The following is a 20,991-nucleotide window of genomic DNA, read 5'->3' as shown; positions in this document are numbered from 1 at the left end:
CCCAAGTTTGCGCGTGCGGCGGTTGCGGCGCCGCTGCGCTCCGGCCCTCGCGCGGCCCCCGCCTCGATGGTGGCCCCAGGCGCGAGCTCCGGAGCAGCCACGGCGTCTGCGCCCGCGCACCGCTCGGACGGGGCGGGCGCGGTGGGCAACGCTCGGCTCGGGGCGCGCTCGTGCGGTTGTTTGTGTTTGAAATTCAATTGCTCCCTCCTCAGCGCGAGGCCGCTTCCTCCACCCCCCGCGGTCCACTCCTCCCCTCGCGCTCCCGCCCGCGGCGGTTCGATGCGCGCAGCCGCTCGACGCCTACTGCCTGCCCGGGCCCCGCGCCCAACCTGGAAGCCGCCAGGCGGAGCGCGGAGGCACAGGCCTGAGGAGCCGAACGCCGAGCGCGCCGAGCGGGCTTTGTGTGCGGGCGGGCGGTGGGTGCTAGCCCGAGAGGAACGGGCGCCTGCTGGACAAGCTGCACGTGCTCCTCCCCTGGCTCCGCGAGGCGCCTCCAGCCGCGGCTGGGCGGGGCCTACTGTGGCGGTCGTTACGCAGTTGCTCCCCTACCATGTGCTCTGTCCCAACCCACGTATCTGCTCGGCGCCGCCGGCTCTGGCTCGTTAGACGGCCCAGGCGTGGGCACCGCAGAGCGGTGTGGTTACCTCCGTGGCCTTCCACGTGCTTCTGATGGCGTGGGGCGTAGAGTTCGAATCCTACTGGAGTAGAGGAAAAGCTCGAAATTGGCAGCCCCGTGATGTGCCCCATGATTGTGGCCATTTTCGGGTGCAGTAAATGGCTAGTAATCTGTGCGGCTGCCTAGTAAAAGATCTGGACTTCCCGCTGTGAGTTCGAGGCCAGCCTGGTCTACAACGCTAGGCCAGGACAGCCAGGGCTACACAGAGAAACCCTGTCTCTAAAAAACAAAAATAAAATAAAATAATAAATATAGACCTGGACTTCCACCAGCTAACCTCACTAGAATGAGGAGGTCCTAAAAGGTAAAGACAGTGGGTACCACTAAATCCAGTTTGGGGATTATAGTCCTGATAAATCTGAGAGGCTTTACCAAAGTGGTGTCTCTGAGAATGAGTGCGGCTTTGTCCAATTCTGGAAGACTGTATTAGGCTTGGGTTAACTCCTAAGGAATGATGGGCCCAAAACTTGCTCTGAGATCTCAAACTGTTAGGAGCTAGTTTCAGAAACAGGTTCCATCTTGCTGGCAGGGTCAAAACTGCGTTCATATTCCCAGGCCCCGGAAGCCAACTCCTCTCCTGCTTCTTCAGGTGTTTCATGTTTGTCAACGAGTAAAGAAGGTAAAGAGGGAAGTGGCCATTGTCCGGTATCTGAACGGAGGCACACAGGTGGTTAATGTGCTGCCTGTCTTGACTGAATCAACTCCACGCAAGCTTACCCACCCCTTTGTTCCTAAATTCCAGGTCAGAGTCCAGCAGAGGCCCACTGACTTCCCAGAGCTGATTCTGGACTCCAGGTGAGAGGGGTATGGAAGAATGGGGAAATAGAAGGACCCAGAGGGTCCAGGAACCCCACAAGAAGCCCATCGAGGCTGGCGGATCTGGGCCCAGAGGGGCCTGCACAAACTGTTATACCAACCAAGGACAGTGCATGCAGTAAACCTAGACCCTCTGACATCAACTCTGGTGCCCCCTATTTGACCACTTCCCCTTGGTGGGGAGACCGGGTGGCACTCAGAGGGAGGTGAAGCAGGCTATCAGGATGAGACCTGATATAGGCAGTGGGGTGGGGAAGGAGGTCCCCTTCTGTCACAGGACTAGGGGAGGGGAGTGGGGTGAAAGAGGGAGGGAGGGGGGAATGGGAAGATACAAGAGAGGGGATAACAATTGAGTTGTAATCTGATTTTGTTTTGTTTTGTTTTTTTTGTTTTTCAAGACAGGGTTTCTCTGTGTAGCCTTGGCTCTCCTGGACTAACTTTGTAGACCATGCTGGCCTCAAACTCACAGCGATCCACCTGCGTCTGCCTTCCAAGTGCTGGGATTAAAGGGGTGCACCACTGCGCCCGGCTCTTGAATAAATTAATTTTAAAAATTAAAATAAAAGCCGGGCGTGGTGGCACACGCCTTTAATCCCAGCACTCGGGAGGCAGAGGCAGGCGGATCGCTGTGAGTTCGAGGCCAGCCTGGTCTACAAAGCGAGTCCAGGACAGTCAAGGCTACACAGAGAAACCCTGTCTCAAAAAAAAAAAAAAAAAACAAAAACAAAAAAAAAACCACTCACACAAAAATTAAAATAAAAGGGCCGGGCATGGTGGCACACCCCTTTAATCCCAGCACTCGGGAGGCAGAGGCAGGCAGATGGCTGTGAGTTCGAGGCCAGCCTGGTCTACAAAGTGAGTCCAGGACAGTCAAGGCTACACAGAGAAACCCTGTCTCGAAAAACAAAACAAAACAAAAAAATTAAAATTAAATTTTTTTAAGGGTCCTGAAACCAGATGACCTGGAAAATCCAGTCAGTGCAACAGCCCACCCTGCTCCCCCTCGCCTCGTGTTCCCATCCTTTAAAAATGTTGTACCATCTCCCTTCAGGGACGCAGCTCAGATCCCCAACTGGCTGCCTCACTTCGTGCAGAAAATAAAGCTTGCATTTTAAGCTTTTGTCTCTGAAATAAGTTTTCTCATTTTCCACCCCCAACCAAATGAGATTTTGTTGTAACTACATCTCTGTTTGTGGAATGAGTTTTTTGTTGTTATTTTTTATTGTTGTTGTTGTTCAAGACAGTCTTACTATGTAATCTTGGCTGGCCTGGAGCTCACAAGGTCCACTCACACAATCCTTTTAAAGAGATTTAAATTTTCTATTTGTGTTTGTCAATGTATGCCACGTGTGCGCAGAAGAGGGCAACAGATCCCTTGAAGCGGCAGGTACAGGCCTCTGTAAGCCAACTAACATGGGTGCCGGGAACTGAACTTGGGTCTCCTGGAAAAGCAGCAAGTGTTCTTAACCACTGAGCCACCCACCTCTCCAGCCCTAACCACAAGTCCTTAAAGAAGTTTCACGAATGAGCCCAGCATCAACTGGTTTTCTTCTTGTCCAAGTGTGCATTTTACATGTTTTCTAAACTTCTCGAATCATGCACATTCCAATTCAGTTAAAACTGAGGGTCCTGCCCTTTGCTCCACTTTAAGGAAAGGTAAGTCTTATAAATTCTTGATGGGGTTGAGAATGGAGCTCATGGTGGAGCAGGAAAGAGACCTTGGTTTGATCCCTGGCATCACACATACACACACACAGAGAGAGAGAGAGAGAGAGAGAGAGAGAGAGAGAGAGAGAAAGGGAGGGAGGGAGGGAGGGAGAGACATAGAGGCAAAGAAACAGAGACAGAGACAGAGAGACTGAGACCAGAAAAAATTCCCGTGGCATCAGCGCCCTTGGCCTCTGCCTCCGCAGCCCATGCCGGCAGCTTGCCACAGCAGCGCTCCTTTTGTTGCAGCTACCTTCCCGCCTTTGGTTGCAATTTAATATCTGAGTTCTTATATCAACCCCCTCAGCTGCCCTAACCCACAGAAAGAACCTCAGAGGCTCAGTTACCACAGGAGCAGAAGCCTGGACCCTTGGGGAGTCGGGCTTCCCTTTGTGCTTTGAGACTGGGAAGTTTCTTAAAGAGCAGATGTTAGCTTGTCAGGTTTGCCAGGGTGGGGGGTGTATGCATTTCTAACAAGCTCTAAGACAAAGCCACACCTGCAAACTGCCACCACCAGAGAAGTAAGGCCCTAAGATTGGGTGTCTGGCCTTTTGGTTTCTCTAGCCTGCAGTGAAGACCTCATCCATAAATAAACCTGTAGCTGGGTGTGGTGCTCACACCTTTAATCCCAGCACTCACTCAGGAGGCAGAGGCAGGTGGATCCCTGTGAGTTCAAGGCCAGCCTGGTCTACAAAGTGAGTCCAGGACAGCCAGGGCTACACAGAGAGACCCTGTCTCAAAAAACAAAAACAAAAAATGCTGCTGGGCACAGTGATGCACTCCTTTAATCCCAGCACTCGGGAGGCAGAGACAGGCTGATCTCTGTGATTTCTAAGCCAGGCTGGTGTACAGGACAGCCGGAGGACATAGTGCGACTGTCTCCTAAAAACAAAAAACAGCGCTTACTTGTCTTCTAAATACCCGTTGCATGCCTTTTGTTTGCAATGGTAGATTAAAACATTAGTGATACTCCGGACTCACCGAGTCAGCACAAGCACCGTGCTGTCTGATGGTGCCAGTTCACACCTGTGCCAGTTCACACCGCGGGCTGTGAACATGCTGAAGAAGCACTCGATCGGCTGAGCTACAGCCACAGGACTGTGCTCCTCACAGATTCCATTGCTTTTCCTCTGTGGTAGCCTTGCTACTCAGTTTTCAAGAAAATGCGTGTGTGTGTATGTGTGTGTGTGTGTGTTTTTTTTTTTTTCCCGAGACAGGGTCTCTCTGTGTAGTCTCGGCTGTCCTGGACTCACTTTGTAGACCAGGCTGGCCTCGAACTCACAGCGATCCACCTGCCTCTGTGTGTGTGTCTTTTTTGTTGTTGTTTTGTTTTTTCAAAACAGGGTCTCTCTGTGTAGTCCTGGCTGTCCTGGAATCACTCTGTAGACCAGGCTGCCCTCGAACTCATGGAGATGCTCCTGCCTCTACCTCCTGAGTGCTGGGATTAAAGGCGTGTGGTGTTGCTTCCGCCACAGGCTGTATATATATTTTGTCTTCTTAGCAATGCATATAAAGGGCTGGGCAGTGGTGGCATAGGCCTTTAATTCCAGCACTTGGGAGGCAGAGGCAGGTGGATCGCTGTGAGTTCGAGGCCAGGCTGGTCTACAAAGAGAGACGGGGACAGCCAAGGCTACACAGAAAAACCCTGTCTCAAAACAAAACAAAACAAAGCAATGGATATAAGGTTCTTTCTTGTGACTGTATGAAGGCCACCCATTCACTTAGAAGAAGTGCGTCACACCGTGTCTCTGCTGTAGGTGGTTCCCCGGCCCCACTCTGGGACTGAGTGGTTACTCTCTTTAGTTACATCAATAATGTGCATGTGCCTGGCACCACACATCTCCTTTTTCTCCAGAGCAGGACCTCTTGCCACTTTCCTGTTTTCAAGGTAGAAAAGGTCTGAGGTCATTCCCAGCAATCCTGCTTGCAGGAGCTTGCTGACAAGTGTGCCACAGGGTGGATGTAAGCCCACCAGGATCCCCGTTTCCCGTGTGGTCCCCGGAGACAAAAGCCATGAGGTTGAGAGTTAGAGGCAGGACGACAGGTGGCTTCAACCCTTCCCCTCTCCATCCAAGAGTGTTGCTGCAGAGACACTGGGGACTGAAAGTGAGGGGGGCAGGGACTGTATCTCCTCTTCTGATAAGACAGAGCCCCGGTGGCTTCTCTGCCTCCTCTTCAGGCATGATAACCTCTTCTCATGTCAGGCTGAAAGGCTGGCGTTGCTGCAGGAGGCTGATTACAGTTTCTGTTGAGGACAGATGGCAGTGGTGGGCCCTGAAAGGTCATTTCTGCTACCACATTTTGCCTGTGGGTTCAAGGGCTTTATTCATCACTTGGTCACTCATTCATTCCTCCCACAGTCATCCGTCCTGCTGGTTGGCAGACCCTGGGTCAGTGCTGGGGCTCGGGATAAATACGGAAGGGGTGGGGTGGGGTGGGGGTGTGTGTGTGGTACAAGCCTTTAATCCCAGCACTTGGGAGGCAGCAGAAGGTAGATGTTTCTGGGGTTCCAGGCCAGCCTGGTCTACAGTGTGAGTTTCAGGCCAGCCAAGGCCACATAATGAGAACTTTGTCTCAAGGCAGGGTGAAAGGGAGAGTTGGCTGCCAGAACTGGACCGAGCAAGAAGACACTGCTCTTTCTGCTAGTCACCTGGACACGCCCTGTCCTTGCCCTGGCTTCAGAGGGCCAGTTTGGAAGCTTCTGGTTTTCTCCAATCTCATCTGTTGCGCTTAGCATCTGCCTATATATCTTAATATGTATATTTACATTTATTACAATTGCATTTATTTATTACATCAATAGAAATGGATTTGTTTGTTTGTTTGTCTTTTTTTAAAAGATTCATTTATTATGTATACAGTGTTTCACCTGCATGTCAGAAGAGGGCATCAGATCTCATTATAGAGGGTTGTGAGTCACCATGTGGTTACTGGGAATTGAACTCAGGACCTTTAGAAGAGTAGCCAGTGCTCTTAACCTCTGAGCCATCTCTCCAGCCCACTGTTTGTTTGTTTTTTGAGACAGGGTTTCTCTGTGTTAGCCTTGCCTGTCCTAGACTTACTTTGTATACCAGGCTAGCCTCGAACTCACAGCAATCCACCTGCCTCTGCCTCCCGAGTGCTGGGATTGAAGGCATGTGTCACCATGCCTGGCCTAGAGATGGGTTTTTTAAATTTTACTTCTTTTTTGTTGTTGTTGGTTTTTTTTCTTTTTTTTCGAGACAGGGTCTCTCTGTGTAGCCTTGGCCGTCCTGGACTCACTTTGTAGACCAGGCTGGCCTCGAACTCACAGCGATCCGCCTGCCTCTGCCTCCCTAGTGCTGGGATTAAAGGCGTGCGCCACCACGCCCGGCTTTAAATTTTACTTTTATTTTATGTGCACTGATGTTTTGCCTACATCTTTGTCTGTGTGAGGATGTCAGATCTTGGAGTTACAGACAGTTGTGAGCTGCCATGTGGGTGCTGGGAATTGAACCCAAGGCCTTTGGAAGAGCAGTCAGTGCTCTTAACTGCTGAGCCATCTCTCCAGACCCGAGGTGGATTTTTTTTTTTTTTTTTAAGAAATAGGAAACTGGAGCTGGGCGTGGTGGCGCATGCCTGTCTCGAAACCCTGTCTTGAAAAACCTAAATAAATAAATAAATGAAAGAAAAGAAATAGGAAACTGCCAGTATAGAAGGAAGAAGGTAGTTAGATACATGAAGATGTTGTTTATTTGTTTAGTTGTTTCTTTATTGAGACAGGGTTTCTCTGTGTAGCCCTGGCTGTCCTGGACTCACTCTGTAGACCAGGCTGGCCTCAAACTCTCAGTGATCCTCCGGCCTCTGCTTCCCCGAGTGCTTGAATTACAGGCATGTACCACTGTACCGTGGCTGGCTCACAGTTCTTGAACAGCATAGGCTACATAGCCAGACTCTTTCCCGACAGCAGCAGCAACATCAAGACACAAAGGCAAACATCCGTGTGCTACTGGGAAGCACAGTTCTGTGGAACTGTAGTCAACTTCCTTCCGTTTCCTCTCTCTAGAGGCGACATTGCCATTTAAAATTCAAAGTATTAGAAACCTATTTTGGGGGGAGCTGGAGAGATGGCTCAGTGGTTAAGAACGTCGCCTGCTCTTCCAAAGGTCCTGAGTTCAATTCCCAGCAACCACATAGTGGCTCACAACCATCTGCAATGTGATATGATGCCCTCTTCTGGCCTGCAGGTGTACATGCAGGCAGAACACTGTATACATAATAATAAATAAATCTTTAAAAAAGAAAGAAAGAAAGAAACCTATTTTGGGGCCGGGCATGGTGGCGCACGCCTTTAATCCCAGCACTAGGGAGGCAGAGGCAGGCGGATCGCTGTGAGTTCGAGGCCAGCCTGGTCTACAAAGTGAGTCCAGGACGGCCAAGGCTACACAGAGAAACCCTGTCTTGAAAAACCAAAAAAAAAAAAAGAAAAAGAAAAAAAGAAACCTATTTTGGGTGACTTACTACCACCTCGCTAAATGAAGTACTTTTATGGCTACTCCTTGATTCCTTCAATCCCAGGCACCCGCTATGTGCTGAACCTATGGGACGTCGCTGGCTAGTTTCACGCCATCTTGACACAGGCTGGACTCTCTTGGGAAGAGGCAAATTCAACTGAGAAAGTGCCCTCACCAGATGAGCACACCAAGCCTGAGTACATTTTCTTGGTCGATGACCCTTATAGGAGGGCCCAGTGTAACGGAAGTTTTGATTTCTTTGTATACTCAGTTGTGTTATGTAAATATGTTTTCGTTCTAATCCCAAGGGTGGGATTTCAGTTTGAGCTTTAGCTGGTCCGTACATGTTGTCTTGTGAGGGGCGTGGCTTTTGCCAGCGGGGGTTTAAGGCCTTCCTCCTGCAGCAGGGAGAGGGGTGTGGTCTAAGGCTCCAAGGATGTACATAAGAGCACAGAGAGAGCTTGGTGTGTTCTGCAGTGTTGGTCTGTGGTGGGTAGCAGTTAGAAAAGACCAGAGACGAATGGTGTTGGGGTTTGGTGCAGAGAGGCAGAGAGAAACATTTCGGGGAGCAGCAGCTTGGAAGAGACTGCTGCCTGCATCTGCTGTTGATGGAGACCGGTACAGCCCCAAAGAACCCAATTGACCCTAAACAGCCAGGAGAAGTAAAGGGGCCCCCTCTCCCCACTAACCTTCTTTCTCCAATGTAGGGTTAGGAAGTTGGAAGGGAGGTTGAGGCCTAAACACCCCAAATAAAGTAGAGTTTAAAAGAAGGAGCGCTGCAGCCCAGCTCACCGCGGGTGGTGCCGCTGCTGGGCTGGTGGTGCTAGATGCAGGATGAGCAAGCCATGGGGAGCAAGCCAGAAACTGGTGTTCCTCCGTGTCCACTGCTTCCGGGCCTGTCTTGAGCTCCCGGCTTCATTTGATAATGCACCACGATGCGGAACCGTAAGCATCAGAAACTCTATCAGCGACAGAAATCTACTTTCTATCTCAAAAACGAACTCTTCCTGACCCTAGACTCACCTTATCCCAATAGTGTTGCGGTCATCTGTTTTGTCCTGAGACGGGGTCTTGATTCGGCAGCCTGACCTGGTCTTGCAGCTCACGTTTCTCCTGCTCCGTCTCCTGACTGCACTGTCACGCCTGGTCTTATTCTCCTTTTATGCACATTTGGATGTCCCTGAGCCTTTCGTTTCCCTGTTGCTCACTTTTCCAGGCTCTGATCCATAAGGCAAGAACTCTCCATTTCAATCTAAAAGAAAGATCAGATATCCTGCCTTGTAACAGGAACTTTTATTCTCCTGAGGTAATTGTAGTCTGGGAGGCTTACTGCCTCCTCCTGCTAACCTAGGCCTACCTAGAAGCTTCTAGCCTCTGTTCAATCTAACCTAGGCCTAGAATGTTTTCAGTCTCTGAGACTTTGTTTTGTTTTTTGAGACAGGGTCTCTCTGTGTAGCTCTGGCTGTCCTGGACTAACTTTGTAGAGCAGGCTGGCCTCAAACTCACAGCGATCTGCCTGCCTCTGCCTCCCAAGTGCTGGGATTAAAGGTGTGGGCCACCACACCCAGCTCAGCCTCTGAGACTTACTGCTTAATGAGCTCACCCTTACACTTGCTCTTTCTGAGCGCTGGGCTGGCTTGTTCAACTCAGCTGTTCTGGCTTAAACTCCTCTCCCAGCTGACTTATTCAATCTGCCTTCTCTTCTTGGCTTCTGAATTGCTCTGCTTGGCCTCAAACTAACTCAGCAATCTTCCTAATCTTCTGGCTCCTCTCTCATTCGGTCTTCACCTGAGGTCTCTCTATTGCTGTCCTGGTCAAACTGCCTGCTCTATCACTCTCTGTGTTGCTCCCTTAAGTAGCGTCCCACTCCTCTCTCTGCTCAGGAGAGTTGGGCGTATCCTATTCTTTTAAATCTTTCTCAGTGCCCGCCTTTCATCCCAGCACCTGGGAGGCAGAGGCAGGCGAATGGCTGTGAGTTCGAGGCCAGCCTGGTCTACAAAGCGAGTCCAAGATAGTCAAGGCTACACAGAGAAACCCTGTCTCATAAAACAAAAACAAAAACTCATCTTTCTCTGATTTGTCACTTTTTTCTGCCACTCAATAGACATCACTTTTCAAGCATGGGTGCTTCCTTCTACAATCTAACTTTAAACTTCCTTCACACTGCCTACTTCAATTCCTGCAGCAATCCTTCCCCAAGCCACTGATGTATTTTTACTGGTGACCTGCATTAGACCAGCTGTCCTCCAGGCTCCTTCCACATTGCCCTGGGGGTTTCCTTCGACCTCTTATGCTACAAGCATGTCAGACTGTTTTCTCTCCTTCTTGTGGTTTTCCTTTTAGTTTTTGTTGTTGTGGTTTGTTTCTTTGTTTTGTTTTTCTTTTCTTTTTTTTTTTTCAAGACAGCATTTCTCTGTGTATCCTTAACTGTCCTGTACTCACTCTGTGGACCAACCTGGCCTTGAACTCACAGCAATTCGACTGCCTCTGCCTCCCGAGTGCTGGGATTAAAGGCGTGCAACCAATTTTTTGGTTTTTCAAGACAGGGTTCCTTGGCTGTCCTGGACTTGCTTTGTAGACCAGGCTGGCCTCGACTTCAGAGATCTGCCTTCCTCTGGCTCTCAAGTGCTGGGATTATAGGCATGCACCACCACGCCTGGCCACTAAAAAAGTAATTTTAAAGCCGGGCGTGGTGGCGCACGCCTTTAATCCCAGCACTTGGGAGGCAGAGGCAGGCGGATCGCTGTGAGTTCGAGGCCAGCCTGGTCTACAAAGCAAGTCCAGGACAGCCAAGGCTACACAGAGAGACCCTGTCTCGAAAAACCAAAAAAAGTAATTTTAAAGATTTATTTACTTAACTGAGCTGTGGTGGCTCGTGCCTTTAGTCCCAGCACTCAGGAGGCAGAGGCCGGTTGATCCCTGTGAGTTCAAGGCCAGTCTGGTCTACAAAGCAAGTCCAGGGCAGCCAGGGCTACACAGAGAAACCGTGACTTGGAAAACAAAACAAAACAAAACAAAAAAATATTTATTTATTATTTATACAGTACTTTGCCTGCATGTGTACATGCACGCCACAAGAGGGCACCAAATCTCATCATAGGTGGCTGTGAGCTACCATGTGGTTGCGGGGGAATTGAACTCAGGACCTCTGGAAGAGCAGTCAGTGCTCTTAACCTCTGAGCCATCTCTCCAGGCCTAAAATGTAGTTTTAATGGTGCTAGAGATGTAGTTCATTTGATAGAGTGCTTGTCTAGCACACAGGAAGCCCTGGGATTGATCTCTAGTACCCGTCTATCCTTCCAGCACTAGGGAAGTGGATGGAGAAGAGTCACTGCAAGATGAAAGCTAGCCGAGGCTCACAGGGAGACCTTGTTTCTTTTCTTCTTTCTTCCTTCTTCTCAGTTTCTTGAGACAGGGTTTCTCTGAGTAGCCCTGGCTGTCCTGGACCTGCTCTGTAGACCAGGCTAACCTCAAATTCAGAAATCTGCCTTCCTCTGTCTCCAGAGTGCTAGCATTAAATTCAAGCAGCACTGCCACCTGCTGTTTTAAACAAGCAACACCAACAAGAAAAGAAGAAAGAGACTGAGAGAAGAGAACAGTGGCCCAGCTCCCCAGAGAACAGGCTGTGGCGCCTGGATCTCAGTGCAGGTCCTAGAAGTCAGCGTTGTGCGGTGCAGGTGAGCTGGGGTTAGGACTCAGTGCTCGACTTCCCCAGTGCAGTGTGCTGGATGCCTGCTTTGCAATCAACTGAGCAATTTCTTTCTTTCTTTCTTTTTGGTTTTTCGGGTTTTTTTTTCTTTTTCTTTTTGGTTTTTCAAGACAGGGTTTCTCTGTGTAGCCTTGGCTGTCCTAGGCTCGTTTTGTAGACCAGGCTGGCCTCGAACTCACAGCAACGCACCTGCCTCTGCCTCCAGAGTGCTGAGATTAAAGGCGTGTGCCACCACGCCCAGCAACTGAGGAATTTCTTAAAAAAAAAAAATTATTTATTGTCTCTGTATATGTGTGTGCCCTGGCCCAAGTGTGAGAGTCAGAAAATAGGCTGTAGACTTGCAGGAGTCCTTCCTTTTACTATGTGGAGTCCAGCTGTGGAATTCAAGTCATAAGGCTTGTCAGCAAGTGCCTTTCCCGACTGAGTCATCTTGCCAGCTCAAGCCCTGGTGTGTCATTGTCCTGTCCTGTCTGTCGTGTCCCACACCCTCCCCTTGCCCCCTCCACCCCCACCCACAGTCACACCCTCCCCTTGCCCCTTCCCCCCCCACCTACAGTCACACCCTCCCCTTGCCCCTTCCCCCCCCCACAGTCACACCCTCCCCTTGCCCCTTCCCCCCCCACCTACAGTCACACCCTCCCCTTGCCCCTTCCCCCCCCACCTACAGTCACACCCTCCCCTTGCCCCCTCCACCCCCCACCTATAGTCACACCCTCCCCTTGCCCCCTCCACCCCCACCCACAGTCACACCCTCCCCTTGCCCCCTTCCCCCCCCACCCACAGTCACACCCTCCCCTTGCCCCCTTCCCCCCCCACCCACAGTCACACCCTCCCCTTGCCCCTTCCCCCCCCACCTACAGTCACACCCTCCCCTTGCCCCCTCCACCCCCCACCTATAGTCACACCCTCCCCTTGCCCCCTTCCCCCCCCACCTATAGTCACACCCTCCCCTTGCCCCCTTCCCCCCCCACCCACAGTCACACCCTCCCCTTGCCCCCTTCCCCCCCCACCCACAGTCACACCCTCCCCTTGCCCCTTCCCCCCCCACCTACAGTCACACCCTCCCCTTGCCCCCTCCACCCCCCACCTATAGTCACACCCTCCCCTTGCCCCCTTCCCCCCCCACCTACAGTCACACCCTCCCCTTGCCCCCTCCACCCCCCACCTATAGTCACACCCTCCCCTTGCCCCCTTCCCCCCCCACCTACAGTCACACCCTCCCCTTGCCCCCTTCCCCCATACAGTGTCTCACTCCATAGCCCTGGAACCTAGTTTGTAGCCCAGGCTGGTCCCTAACTCATGAGTGATCCTCCTGCCAGACCTCCCAGTGCTGGTGTGACAGGCATGAGCCACCATGATGAGCTCTGTATCCGTGGGTGGGTGGGGGGCGGAGGCCAATATTGGGTATTCCTTACTAGCTAATAAAGATTTTATTTTTGCTCTCTGTATATGAGTATAAAATAATGGTTTTTCATGCTGGGCGTGGTGGCACACACCTTTAATCGCAGCACTCAGGAGGCAGAGGCAGGTGGATCACTGTGAGTCTGAGGCCAGCCTGGTCTACAAAGCGAGTCCAGGACAACCAAGGCAACACAGAGAGACCTTAAAAAACCAAAAAATAAAAAATAAAAGTAAAAAGTTTTTTTTCTACTTTCATTCTAGCTCCCAAATAATGACACAGAGATGGATTACACTTATTACTAAGCTTTAAACACTACAGCTGGCCGTGCCGTACCGGCACACATGCCTTTACTCCCAGCACTGGGGAGGCAGAGGCAGGCGGATTGATGTGAGTTCAAGGCCAGCCTGGTCTACAAAGTGAGTCCAGGACAGCCAAGGCTAAGCAGAGAAACCCTGTCTCAGAAAACAAAAACAAAAAATCATAAACACTACAGCTGGGCAGATGTTGATCTATTCTGTTTGTTTGTTTGTTCAAGAGAGGCTTTCTTTGTACAGCCTTGGCTGTCCTAGACTGGCTTTGTAGACCTGGCCAGCCTAGAACTCGCAGCTATCCACCTGCCTGGGTGCTGTGATTAAAGCGAGCACCGCCATGCCCAGCGAAATCAACCTATTCTAACCTGTTTCTCGGGAGGCTCAACTGGCAGGGACAGCAGCAGAGGAAAGGCTGGACATCTGGTAACTGTGGAGCCAGGCTCGGTGCACCCAGCCTAACTAACTGCCCCAGCCTAACTAACTGCCCCAGCCTAACTGCCCCAGCCTAACTAACTGCCCCAGCCTAACTAACTGCCCCAGCCTAACTAACTGCCCCAGCCTAACTAACTGCCCCAGCCTAACTGCCCCAGCCTAACTGCCCCAGCCGGGTGGCCTTCCGCAAGCTGCTCTGAGAAGACAGCAGACTGCGTGGCAGACAGAAACTAGAGCCCAGTCCTGGCCCAGCCGTACCAACACCACGGCGTACTGCCCACAGCCCACTGCCACTGCCACTGCCCACGCAGAAAAGCAGAGGACCCGGAGCCAGCTGGAGCTTGAGGCTGGCAGGAACACAGTGGCTTACTGCAGCCAAAGCACTTTCCGGGACACAAACGTGGTAGCCTAGAGGTACCTGCTACAGGGAAGGGTCAGGCATCCGGTAAGAGGCAGCTCCCACAAAAGTAAGGCTTGGCAAACATGCTAGCTACAGACACGTGTAACATGGAAACAGCCCAAACACCTCTGTCTGAGAGCATAAAGGCTCGGGCAGAACTAATCACTGCAGTGACCTAAGATGAACCACAGAAGCAAACAGAGAAAACACAGACAAAGCAGAAATGTTGAATATTTATTAAATTCTATAGGGCTTTTACTATGACTCAGCTAGCATTCCAATAGAAACCTGTCAACTTATCAAAATAGCATTAGCGCCCAGCGTGGTGGCTCATGCCTTTAATCCCAGCACTCGGGAGGCAGAGGCAGGCAGATCGGTTTGAGTTCCAGGACAGCCAAGGGTACACAGAGAGACTTTGTCTTGAAAAACCAAAATAGAAAAAAAATTTTAATTAATTAAAAAAAAGGTGTTGGACCAAACCTAATAACCCAATTAAGAAATGTGGCTGAGAACTAAACAGAGAATTCTCAATAGAGGAATATCGAATGGCTGAGAAACACATAAAGAAATGCTCAGCATCTTTTTTTTTTTTTCGAGACAGGGTCTCTCTGTGTAGCCTTGACCATCCTGGACTCACTTTGTAGACCAGGCTGGCCTCGAACTCACAGCGATCCGCCTACCTCTGCCTCCGGAGTGCTGGGATTAAAGGCATGCACCACCAGGCCCGGCAATGCTCAGCATTTTTAGTCATCAGAGAAATGCAAATTAAAACGACTCTGAGATTCCATCTTACATCAGAATGGCTAAGATCAAAAACTCAAGTGACACCACGTGCTGGCAAGGATGTGGAGAAAGGGGAACTCTCCTTCATTGCTGGTGGGAATGCAAACTTGTACAGCCACTTTGGAAATCTACCTGGTGCTATCTCAGAAAACTGGGAATAGGGCTTCCTCAAGACCCAGCTATTCCATTCCTTAGAATATACCCAAAAGATGCTCCACCACACAACAAGGACTTATGTTCAACCACGTTCATAGCAGCCTTATTCATAATAGCCAGAACCTGGAAACAACCTAAATGTCTCTCAGCCAAAGAATGGATAAAGAAACTGTGGTACATTTACACTATGGAATACTACTCAGCTATTAAAAACAAGGAAATCCCAAAATTTGTGGACAAATGGATGGAACTAGAAACGATCATACTGAGTGAGTTAACCCAGAAGCAGAAAGACTCACATGGTATATACTCACTTATAATTGGACACTTGCCCAAAAGGCATGTCCCATGAAAATCTTCATTTACTAAGAGATTGGGATAGATGTGAGGACATCCTATTGGGACTCTAGGTGAGAGAAGTATGGGAGAATAGGGAAATAGAAGGATCCAGAGGGTCCTAGAAACCTGCAAGAACATCATGATGAGCAGATCTGGGCCCAGGGGTTCTGGTCAAACTACTGTACTAACCAAGGACAATACTTGCAGTAAACATCGAACCCCTACTTAGATCTAGCCAATGGACAAGACATTTTCCACAGTTGAGTGGAGAGTGGGGACTGACTCGGATGTGAACTCTGGTGCCCCGTATTTGACCACTTCCCTGTGGTGGGGAGGCCTGTTGGCACTCAGAGAAAGGATAAGCAGGCTGCCAAAATGAGACTTGATGGCCTATGACCATATAGTGGGGGAGGCAGGGCCTCGGTCACAGACATAGGGGAAGGGAATAGAGTGACAATGGGAGGGAGAGAGGAACAGGAGGATACAAGGGATGAGATAAAAATTGAGATGTAATATGAATAAATTAAATTTTTAAATTTTTATTTAATCTTTTTAATTTATGTGCATTGGTGTGAGGGTGTCAGATCTTTTTTTAAAGGTGTTAGGGGCTGGAGAGATGGCTCAGAGGTTAAGGGCACTGACTGCTCCTCCAGAGGTCCTGAGTTCAATTCCCAGCAAACACATGGTAGCTCACAACCATCTATAATGTGATCTGATGCGCAATTCTGATCTGCAGGTGTGTGTACAGGCAGAGCACTGTATACATAATAAGTAAATAAATAAATACATAAATACATAAATACATAAATCTTTTTTTAAAAGGTGTTGAAAATTTATCCCAGGTAAAACAAAGTGTGAAATGGTTTGAATGTACAGGGCCAGAAAGTCAAACAGGAAAATTAAGGCCACATGTACCTGAAATAGGCATGAATTTATGGGGAAGAGATTTGTTGTAACAATGGGAAAGATGGGGGGCTGGAGAGTTGGTTCAGCGGTCTGCTCTTCCAGAGGTCCTGAGTTCAATTCCCAGCAACCACATGGTGGCTCATGACCATCTTGTGCCCTCTTGTGGTGTACAGACGTACATGTAGGCAGAATGCTGTATATGCTATAAATAAATAAATCTTTAAAAACAAACAAGGGCCGGGCGTGGTGGCGCACCCCTTTAATCCCAGCACTCGGGAGGCAGAGGCAGGCGGATCGCTGTGAGTTCGAGGCCAGCCTGGTCTACAAAGTGAGTCCAGGACGATCAAGGCTACACAGAGAGACCCTGTCTCAAAAACAAACAAACAAACAAAAAAAAACAAATAAATAAATAAATAAATAATAATAATAATAAAAGGAAAACATGGATTAGCATCCCTCCTATGTCAGGGACAAGCCATAAAATAGATGTTCGAGGCCAGCCTGGTCTACAAAGTGAGTCCAGGACAGCTACGGCTACATAAAGAGACCCTGTCTCAAACAAAACAAAACAAAACAAACAAAACAAAAAAACCCCTGAGATCAAAGACAGTTACAGACTGTCCAGGCTGTCCATAAGCAGAGTACAGCAGAGGCTGCCTTTTTTTTTATTTAAAGACAGGGCCTTGACTGTCCTGGACTCGCTCTGTAGACCAGGCTGGCCTTGAACTCACAGTGATCTGCCTGCCTCTGCCTCCCGAGTGCTGGGATTAAAGGCGTGCGCCACCACGCCCGGCCCTCATTGGAAAGTTTTGCCACAAGGAATGTTGAATAGTACTACCTTATGTCAGTATTTTGTACAACAGCCATTAGAGTAATTCCTAAGCAATTTCCTCAATCCGTAATTTACTATTATATGGATGATTTTGCTGGCTGATTCAAATGGAGATGTCTTAGAAGATATGGTTGATATGTATGTAAAGAAAAATTTGTCTTGCTGGGGATTACAAATTGCTCCTGAAAAATTACAAAGAGAAGATTCTATTAATTATCTAGCATAAGCTAGGTCTGCAGAAAATCCAACCACAGAAGGGACAAATCAGGAGAGACCAATTAAGAGCTCCTTTGTAAAATTAACTAATTTACATATATAAATCAGTTTATGTATTTTAAATGTATTATTATTATTATTATTAGGTGTTTTTTTTTTTTTTAGACAAGTTTTCTCTGTGTAGCCTTGGCTGTCCTGGAACTCACTCTAGAGACCAGGCTGGACTCAAACTCAAAGATCCACTTGCCTTTGCCTCCCAAGTGCTGGGACTAAAAGTGTGCGCCACCACTGTGCAGCCAGCCTGTCTATTTTAAGGATGCCTTGACTTCAGAATGGAAGGCAGGGAGTGTGCTGCACTGGGGGAGAAGTTTTTGTATTTGTTTCACCAGGAGAAGAAAAGCTATGGACTCCATCCAAATTAATAAAAATCAGATACGATGGGGGGAGAACACCTGGAGATCTTGGCTAAAGACAGAAAGAAATCAAGGAGACCAAGAAAACAGGTAACATGTGTTGCTGAACTCTCTACATCTGAACAGCTCGGAGACTGACTTAGACACAAAATGTCTCCAGCCAGGCCTGCAGCTATACACAGCCAATAAATCTTGTTGGGTAAAGAGTTCTCACGCCATCCTTTCATATGGCATGGATGAAATTTTATATTACAGTTTGGTTATACAGTCAAAACTAACTCATAAAGACAGACAGATGCCTTTCCCCTGCTGAAAGAAGAATCATCTTTAGCTGAACTGTGCACACTGCATGTTCAATACATGTGTTAATGTTAAACATATATTACTTTTGTTTTTGTTTTTTGGTTTTTAAGACAGAGTTTCTCTGTGTAGCCTTGGTTGTCCTGGACTCACTGTAGACCAGGCTGGCCTTGAACTCACAGGGATCCACCTGCCTCTGCCTCCTGAACTTTTTTTTTCCGAGACAGGGTTTCTGTGTAACAGCTCTAGCTGTTCTGGAATTTTCTATGTAGATCAGGCTGGCCTCGAACTCACAGAGATCTGCCTGCCTCTGCCTCCCAAGTGCTGGGATTAAAGGCATGTGCCACCATGCCTGGCTTGTTTGTTTGTTTGTTTGTTTTTGGTTTTTCGAGACAGGGTTTCTCTGTGTAGCCTTGGCAGTCCTGGACTCACTTTGTACCCGGCGGCTTGTTTGTTTTTTGAGACAGGGTTGCTCTGTTTAATAGAGCCCTGGCTGTCACAGACTCTCGCTTTGTAGACCAGGTTGGCCTCAAACTCACAGAGATCCACTTGCCTCTGCCTCCTGAGTGCTGTGATTAAAGGCATGTGCAGCTTTATTTTTTAAAGATTTGTATTTATTTTATGTATATGAGTGTTCTTTTTGCATGTACACCCATACCAGAAGAGATCACATTATAGATGGTTGTGAGCCACCATGTGGTTGCTAGGAATTGAACTCAGGACCTCTGGAAGAGCAGGCAGTGCTCTTAACCACTGAACCATCTCTCCAACCAAGTATTCAAAATGTTTTCTAGGGCACATTAGCTTCTTTTTTTTTTTAGATTTATTTATTTATTATGTATACAGTGCGCATTAGATCGCATTATAGATGGTTGGGAGCCACCATGTGGTTGCTGGGAGTCAAACTCAGGACCTCTGTAAGAGCAGTCAGCGTTCCCAACCACTGAGCCATCTCTCCAGCCCCCACATTAACTTTTTTTTTTTTGAGACAGGATGTCTCTGTGTAGCCTTGGCTGTCCTAGACTCGCTTTGTAGACCAGGCTGGCCTCGAACTCACAGCGATCCGTCTGCCTCTGCCTCCTGAGTGCTGGGATTAAAGGCGTGCGCCACCACGCCCGGCCTCCCACATTAACTTTTTACTCATAAACATTTGTAGAGGAATTTTAACTCAGAACATGGTTATTCTGGCAAGAGATCACATCCAAAGACTTTTTAGGTCTGTGTGATCCGGCTAGAATACAAACACACCTTTAATCCAGAAGACAGACACAAGCAGATCTGAGTTCAAGGCCAGCCTGGTATAGAGCAAGTAGCAGGTAAAGAAAAGCTTAGGGTGTCAGGTGGCGGTGGTGCACATCTTTAATTTCAGCACTCTGGGAGGCAGAGGCAGGGGGATCTCTGTGAGTTAGAGGTCAGCCTGGTCTACAAAGAGAGCCTAGGATAGCTAAAGCTACACAGAGAAACCCTGTCACTAAAAACTAGAGAGAGAGAGAGAGAGAGAGAGAGAGAGAGAGAGAGAGAGAGAGAGAGGCGCTTAGGTCCAGGCATGGTGATACATGCTTTTAATCCTAAACAATGAAGGTAAAGTTAGTTTGTAGAAGGAGGCACCCATGAGGGGCAGAAAAGTGACACATCAGAGAAGGACTTGACAGAACAGAATATGCCCAACTCACGAGAGCAGAGAGGAAAGGGAAGCTACTTAGGGGCAATGCAGAAACAGGAGGCAGTTTTACCAGGACACTAATAGAGAGAAACAGGCTGCAGAGAGAGAGAGAGAACTCAGGTGAAGACAGAACGAGCCAGACACTGAAAAGGAGCTGGAAGATTAGAGCAGATTGCTGAGTTAGTTTGAGGCCGAGCAGAACAATTCAGAGGCCAAGAGAGAAGCCATATTGAGTAAGTCAGCTGCGAGAGGAGTTTCAGTCAGAACAGCTGAACTGAATGAGGCAGCTGTGAGCTCAGTAAGTTTATTCAGCAGTTAAGTCTCAGAGGCTGAAAACATTGTAGGCCTAGATTAGATCCTACAGAGGCAAGACACTTCCAGGATGAGGCCTAGGTTAGCAGACAGAGGCTATAAGCCTCCAAGACAACAATTACCTCAAGAGAATAAAAGTTCCTTTTACACACATTAAAATTTGTTTTGGGCCAAGTAGCAGTAGTGTATCAAATTCTGGACTGTGCATGCTAGGCAAGCACTCTACTTATTATTATTATTATTATTATTATTATTATTATTATTATTATTATTATTATTACATATTTTTTAAGACAGGATTTCTCTGTGTAATAGCCCTGGCTGTCCTGGAACTCTCTTTGTAGGCCAGGCTGGCCTTGAACTCACAGAGATCTGCCTGCCTCTGCCTGGATTAAAGACGTGTGCCACCATGCCAGGCTCATAGTGTAGTTTAAACACAGGTGTACACAAAAAATATTCTGGGCAGATAGAAGCAGGCATCTAGAGAAGGTGGTATAATTTTGCCTATGAAGCCAAATGTTCAGATACATGGTAAGGATACGGATGAGCCACATCCTTTCATTGCCTTTACTGTGATCATCCTTCTCTCAAAGCGCCCTTTGCGTGTTCTTTGGGTTCCTTGAGGAGCCTCAACAGCTCTTTGGGTGGCTGGTTTCAATAGTTCCTGTTCTTAGGAGCAGGGAGGGGGACCCCGCAGAGAGACGGATGTGCCGCGGTCAGGCTGATAGGTAGAGGGCACTCAATTACAGAGTGACAGAAAGTGATCCAGAAACAGGGAGACAGGGAAGAGCAAGTGCATAGTACTGTCATCACAGGCAGACAGTAAGTGAAAAAGCCTATCATAAACTCGAGTGGCTATGACAGCCATATACACACAAAGGCAGAGCAGACAGCATACCCAGCCATATAGCAAAGGAAATGATCGCCTTCCTTTTTTGTTTTGTTTTTGTTTGTTTGTTTGTTTGGTTGGTTTGGTTTTTCGAGACAAGGTTTCTCAGTGTAGCCCTGGCTGTCCTAGACTCCCTTTGTAGACCAGGCTGGCCTCGAACTCACAGTGATCCACCTGCCTCTGCCTCCCAAGTGCTGGGATTAAAGGCGTGCGCCACCACGCCCGGCTTTTGTTTTGTTTTGTTTTTAAAGACAGGA

The sequence above is a fragment of the Acomys minous genome (assembly GCF_964271855.1).
Source record: "Acomys minous genome assembly, chromosome: 19".
NCBI lineage: Eukaryota > Metazoa > Chordata > Mammalia > Rodentia > Muridae > Acomys > Acomys minous.
Note: the sequence above shows the minus strand (reverse complement) of the source record.